This window comes from Osmerus mordax, assembly GCF_038355195.1.
Source record: "Osmerus mordax isolate fOsmMor3 chromosome 7 unlocalized genomic scaffold, fOsmMor3.pri SUPER_7_unloc_2_7, whole genome shotgun sequence".
NCBI classification, from domain to species: domain Eukaryota; kingdom Metazoa; phylum Chordata; class Actinopteri; order Osmeriformes; family Osmeridae; genus Osmerus; species Osmerus mordax.
The window spans coordinates 95,001-102,500 of NW_027120357.1; positions in this window are offsets into that span (position 1 = coordinate 95,001).

Sequence of the window (7,500 nt, forward strand, 5' to 3'; positions counted from 1 at the left end):
CTTCCATTCATTTTCCCAGGATGACTTATATACTCTATGGTAGCTGTCTGGTGGACTGGGGGCCGCGACAATGTTACGCTTGTAAGTCAGAAGCTGGGAAATGCACTGCGAAGCTGGGAAAACCGTTTTTCGAGCTCATTTTCGGTTCCGCCCAACGGATTTTGATCAAAATAGGCTCATTCGAAAGGTATTAACCGGGGGCACACGGAAAACCGGGACTAATAACGCGCACGTGCGCGTGCGCGAAACGGGAAGCAAAAGAAAACTTCAATCGGAGCTACAACCGTGAACCGTCGCAGATAGGGCGGAAATTTCAACGCACGTCGCTGCGTCTCACTCCAACTTAAATAACAAAACTGTCCCCAGCGAAATCGGTTGGATAAAACGGAAACGGGAAGCGAAAGAAAACGTTAAACGTCAACACCGAAATGGCTATCGTCAATTCCAATGTGAAAACAACTCGCACGTATGTGTCTTACTCTAAAGCAGTGTATAAAACTATCCCCAGCCAAATCAGAGCTACGCAACGAAAACGGGAAGCGAAACAAAACTTTAAACGGAGCTACCGAATTGGAAATCATCAATCCTGGGAAAATAACAACTCACACGTGTGCCCCTTATTCTAACTTGAATTTAGAAACCGTCCTCAACAAAATCCCACGTTCGGGTGAATAACTGTGAATTTTAAGGCACATGCCTCTCTGGGCTGGGAGAGTGCATTCAAATAGGAGAAATTGGCTTCATTTAGAGGCATCTCCACTTAGGGACGTCGTAGCACCTTAACTCGGGTGGCGTTGGAAAGGTCTGGTCCAGGGGAACACGGGCGTGTCAAGTTTGCCACGCGCACGCGCATCCCCGCTAAACAGGGGCCAAAACAAAACTTTAAACGGAGCTACCGAATTGGAAACCATCAATCCTGGGAAAATAACAACTCACACGTGTGCCCCTTATGCTAACTTGAATTTAGAAACCGTCCTCAACAAAATCCCACGTTCGGGCGCAAAACTGCACGTTTGAGGCCACATTTTCAATGATGCTGGAAACTTACATTCAAAGCTGGGAAAATGTGCTCATCTACAGGCATCCCCACTTAGGGACGTCGTAGCACCTTGACTCGGGTGGCGTTGGAAAGGTCTGGTCCAGGGGAACACGGGCGTGTCAAGGTTGCCACGCGCACGCGCATCCCCGCTAAACAGGAGCCCAAACAAAACTTTAAACGGAGCTACCGAATTGGAAACCATCAATCCTGGGAAAATAACAACTCACACGTGTGCCCCTTATGCTAACTTGAATTTAGAAACCGTCCTCAACAAAATCCCACGTTCGGGCGCAAAACTGCACGTTTGAGGCCACATTTTCAATGATGCTGGAAACTTACATTCAAAGCTGGGAAAATGTGCTCATCTACAGGCATCCCCACTTAGGGACGTCGTAGCACCTTGACTCGGGTGGCGTTGGAAAGGTCTGGTCCAGGGGAACACGGGCGTGTCAAGGTTGCCACGCGCACGCGCATCCCCGCTAAACAGGAGCCCAAACAAAACTTTAAACGGAGCTACCGAATTGGAAACCATCAATCCTGGGAAAATAACAACTCACACGTGTGCCCCTTATGCTAACTTGAATTTAGAAACCGTCCTCAACAAAATCCCACGTTCGGGCGCAAAACTGCACGTTTGAGGCCACATTTTCAATGATGCTGGAAACTTACATTCAAAGCTGGGAAAATGTGCTCATCTACAGGCATCCCCATTTAGGGACGTCGTAGCACCTTGACTCGGGTGGCGTTAGAAAGGTCTGGTCCAGGGGAACACGGGCGTGTCAAGGTTGCCACGCGCACGCGCATCCCCGCTGAACAGGAGCCCAAACAAAACTTTAAACGGGGCTACGGAAAAGGGGAGGGCTTTTTCGGGGACAACCACCACTCACCTCGGTTCCCCCCATCCCAACTTGAATTTAGAAACCGTCCCCAGCCAAATCCCACGTTCGGGGGCAAAACTGCTCGTTTGAGGCCACATTTTCAATGATACTGGAAACTTACATTCAAAGTTGGGAAAAGGTGTTCATTTACAGGCATCTCCACTTAGGGACGTCGTAGCACCTTAACTCAGGCGGCGTTAGAAAGGTCTGGTCCAGGGGAACACGGGCGTGTCAAGGTTGCCACGCGCACGCGCATCCCCGCTAAACAGGAGCCCAAACAAAACTTTAAACGGGGCTACGGAAAAGGGGAGAGCTTTTTCGGGGACAAACACCACTCACGTCGGTGCCCCCTGTTCCAACTTGAATTTAGAAACCGTCCTCAACAAAATCCCACGTTCGGGTGAATAACTGTGAATTTTAAGGCACATGCCTCTCTGGGCTGGGAGAGTGCATTCAAATAGGAGAAATTGGCTTCATTTAGAGGCATCCCCACTTGGGGACGTCGTAGCACCTTAACTCAGGTGGCGTTAGAAAGGTCTGGTCCAGGGGAACACGGGCGTGTCATGTTTGCCACGCGCACGCGCATCCCCGTTGAACAGGAGCCCAAACAAAACTTTAAACGGGGCTACGGAAAAGGGGAGGGCTTTTTCGGGGACAACCACCACTCACCTCGGTGCCCCCCATCCCAACTTGAATTTAGAAACCGTCCCCAGCCAAATCCCACGTTCGGGGGCAAAACTGCACGTTTGAGGCCACATTTTCAATGATACTGGAAACTTACATTCAAAGTTGGGAAAAGGTGTTCATTTACAGGCATCCCCACTTGGGGACGTCGTAGCACCTTAACTCAGGCGGCGTTAGAAAGGTCTGGTCCAGGGGAACACGGGCGTGTCAAGGTTGCCACGCGCACGCGCTTCCCCGCTGAACAGGAGCCCAAACAAAACTTTAAACGGGGCTACGGAAAAGGGGAGGGCTTTTTCGGGGACAACCACCACTCACCTCGGTGCCCCCCGTCCCAACTTGAACTTAGAAACCGTCCCCAGCGAAATCCCACGTTCGGGCGAATAACTGTGAATTTTAAGCCCCTTTTCCTCTCAAGCTGGAAACGTGCAAAGTTGGGAAAAGGTGTTCATTTACAGGCATCTCCACTTAGGGACGTCGTAGCACCTTAACTCAGGCGGCGTTAGAAAGGTCTGGTCCAGGGGAACACGGGCGTGTCAAGGTTGCCACGCGCACGCGCATCCCCGCTGAACAGGAGCCCAAACAAAACTTTAAACGGGGCTACGGAAAAGGGGAGGGCTTTTTCGGGGACAACCACCACTCACCTCGGTGCCCCCCATCCCAACTTGAATATAGAAACCGTCCCCAGCCAAATCCCACGTTCGGGGGCAAAACTGCTCGTTTGAGGCCACATTTTCAATGATACTGGAAACTTACATTCAAAGTTGGGAAAATGTGCTCATCTACAGGCATCCCCACTTGGGGACGTCGTAGCACCTTGACTCAGGCGGCGTTGGAAAGGTCTGGACCAGGGGAACACGGGGGTGTCAAGTTTGCCACGCGCACGCGCTTCCCCGCTGAACAGGAGCCCAAACAGAACTTTAAACGGGGCTACGGAAAAGGGGAGGGCTTTTTCGGGGACAACCACCACTCACCTCGGTGCCCCCCATCCCAACTTGAATATAGAAACCGTCCCCAGCCAAATCCCACGTTCGGGGGCAAAACTGCTCGTTTGAGGCCACATTTTCAATGATACTGGAAACTTACATTCAAAGTTGGGAAAATGTGCTCATCTACAGGCATCCCCACTTGGGGACGTCGTAGCACCTTAACTCAGGCGGCGTTAGAAAGGTCTGGTCCAGGGGAACACGGGCGTGTCAAGGTTGCCACGCGCACGCGCTTCCCCGCTGAACAGGAGCCCAAACAAAACTTTAAACGGGGCTACGGAAAAGGGGAGGGCTTTTTCGGGGACAACCACCACTCACCTCGGTGCCCCCCGTCCCAACTTGAACTTAGAAACCGTCCCCAGCGAAATCCCACGTTCGGGCGAATAACTGTGAATTTTAAGCCCCTTTTCCTCTCAAGCTGGAAACGTGCAAAGTTGGGAAAAGGTGTTCATTTACAGGCATCTCCACTTAGGGACGTCGTAGCACCTTAACTCAGGCGGCGTTAGAAAGGTCTGGTCCAGGGGAACACGGGCGTGTCAAGGTTGCCACGCGCACGCGCATCCCCGCTGAACAGGAGCCCAAACAAAACTTTAAACGGGGCTACGGAAAAGGGGAGGGCTTTTTCGGGGACAACCACCACTCACCTCGGTGCCCCCCATCCCAACTTGAATATAGAAACCGTCCCCAGCCAAATCCCACGTTCGGGGGCAAAACTGCTCGTTTGAGGCCACATTTTCAATGATACTGGAAACTTACATTCAAAGTTGGGAAAATGTGCTCATCTACAGGCATCCCCACTTGGGGACGTCGTAGCACCTTGACTCAGGCGGCGTTGGAAAGGTCTGGACCAGGGGAACACGGGGGTGTCAAGTTTGCCACGCGCACGCGCTTCCCCGCTGAACAGGAGCCCAAACAGAACTTTAAACGGGGCTACGGAAAAGGGGAGGGCTTTTTCGGGGACAACCACCACTCACCTCGGTGCCCCCCATCCCAACTTGAATATAGAAACCGTCCCCAGCCAAATCCCACGTTCGGGGGCAAAACTGCTCGTTTGAGGCCACATTTTCAATGATACTGGAAACTTACATTCAAAGTTGGGAAAATGTGCTCATCTACAGGCATCCCCACTTGGGGACGTCGTAGCACCTTAACTCAGGCGGCGTTAGAAAGGTCTGGTCCAGGGGAACACGGGCGTGTCAAGGTTGCCACGCGCACGCGCTTCCCCGCTGAACAGGAGCCCAAACAAAACTTTAAACGGGGCTACGGAAAAGGGGAGGGCTTTTTCGGGGACAACCACCACTCACCTCGGTGCCCCCCGTCCCAACTTGAACTTAGAAACCGTCCCCAGCGAAATCCCACGTTCGGGCGAATAACTGTGAATTTTAAGCCCCTTTTCCTCTCAAGCTGGAAACGTGCAAAGTTGGGAAAAGGTGTTCATTTACAGGCATCTCCACTTAGGGACGTCGTAGCACCTTAACTCAGGCGGCGTTAGAAAGGTCTGGTCCAGGGGAACACGGGCGTGTCAAGGTTGCCACGCGCACGCGCATCCCCGCTGAACAGGAGCCCAAACAAAACTTTAAACGGGGCTACGGAAAAGGGGAGGGCTTTTTCGGGGACAACCACCACTCACCTCGGTGCCCCCCATCCCAACTTGAATATAGAAACCGTCCCCAGCCAAATCCCACGTTCGGGGGCAAAACTGCTCGTTTGAGGCCACATTTTCAATGATACTGGAAACTTACATTCAAAGTTGGGAAAATGTGCTCATCTACAGGCATCCCCACTTGGGGACGTCGTAGCACCTTGACTCAGGCGGCGTTGGAAAGGTCTGGACCAGGGGAACACGGGGGTGTCAAGTTTGCCACGCGCACGCGCTTCCCCGCTGAACAGGAGCCCAAACAGAACTTTAAACGGGGCTACGGAAAAGGGGAGGGCTTTTTCGGGGACAACCACCACTCACCTCGGTGCCCCCCATCCCAACTTGAATTTAGAAACCGTCCCCAGCCAAATCCCACGTTCGGGGGCAAAACTGCACGTTTGAGGCCACATTTTCAATGATACTGGAAACTTACATTCAAAGTTGGGAAAATGTGCTCATCTACAGGCATCCCCACTTGGGGACGTCGTAGCACCTTAACTCAGGCGGCGTTAGAAAGGTCTGGTCCAGGGGAACACGGGCGTGTCAAGGTTGCCACGCGCACGCGCTTCCCCGCTGAACAGGAGCCCAAACAAAACTTTAAACGGGGCTACGGAAAAGGGGAGGGCTTTTTCGGGGACAACCACCACTCACCTCGGTGCCCCCCGTCCCAACTTGAACTTAGAAACCGTCCCCAGCGAAATCCCACGTTCGGGCGAATAACTGTGAATTTTAAGCCCCTTTTCCTCTCAAGCTGGAAACGTGCAAAGTTGGGAAAAGGTGTTCATTTACAGGCATCTCCACTTAGGGACGTCGTAGCACCTTAACTCAGGCGGCGTTAGAAAGGTCTGGTCCAGGGGAACACGGGCGTGTCAAGGTTGCCACGCGCACGCGCATCCCCGCTGAACAGGAGCCCAAACAAAACTTTAAACGGGGCTACGGAAAAGGGGAGGGCTTTTTCGGGGACAACCACCACTCACCTCGGTGCCCCCCATCCCAACTTGAATATAGAAACCGTCCCCAGCCAAATCCCACGTTCGGGGGCAAAACTGCTCGTTTGAGGCCACATTTTCAATGATACTGGAAACTTACATTCAAAGTTGGGAAAATGTGCTCATCTACAGGCATCCCCACTTGGGGACGTCGTAGCACCTTGACTCAGGCGGCGTTGGAAAGGTCTGGACCAGGGGAACACGGGGGTGTCAAGTTTGCCACGCGCACGCGCTTCCCCGCTGAACAGGAGCCCAAACAGAACTTTAAACGGGGCTACGGAAAAGGGGAGGGCTTTTTCGGGGACAACCACCACTCACCTCGGTGCCCCCCATCCCAACTTGAATATAGAAACCGTCCCCAGCCAAATCCCACGTTCGGGGGCAAAACTGCTCGTTTGAGGCCACATTTTCAATGATACTGGAAACTTACATTCAAAGTTGGGAAAATGTGCTCATCTACAGGCATCCCCACTTGGGGACGTCGTAGCACCTTGACTCAGGCGGCGTTGGAAAGGTCTGGACCAGGGGAACACGGGGGTGTCAAGTTTGCCACGCGCACGCGCTTCCCCGCTGAACAGGAGCCCAAACAAAACTTTAAACGGGGCTACGGAAAAGGGGAGAGCTTTTTCGGGGACAACCACCACTCACCTCGGTGCCCCCCATCCCAACTTGAATATAGAAACCGTCCCCAGCCAAATCCCACGTTCGGGCGAATAACTGTGAATTTTAAGCCCCTTTTCCTCTCAAGCTGGAAACGTGCAAAGTTGGGAAAAGGTGTTCATTTAGAGGCATCTCCACTTAGGGACGTCGTAGCACCTTAACTCAGGCGGCGTTGGAAAGGTCTGGTCCAGGGGAACACGGGGGTGTCAAGGTTGCCACGCGCACGCGCTTCCCCGCTGAACAGGAGCCCAAACAAAACTTTAAACGGGGCTACGGAAAAGGGGAGGGCTTTTTCGGGGACAACCACCACTCACCTCGGTGCCCCCCGTCCCAACTTGAACTTAGAAACCGTCCCCAGCGAAATCCCACGTTCGGGCGAATAACTGTGAATTTTAAGCCCCTTTTTCTCTCAAGCTGGAAACGTGCAAAGTTGGGAAAAGGTGTTCATTTAGAGGCATCTCCACTTAGGGACGTCGTAGCACCTTAACTCAGGCGGCGTTGGAAAGGTCTGGTCCAGGGGAACACGGGGGTGTCAAGGTTGCCACGCGCACGCGCATCTCCGCGACGCTGCGAGCGAAACAAATTTTCAAACGCGCACACCGAAATGGGGACACTTTTTTCGGGGACA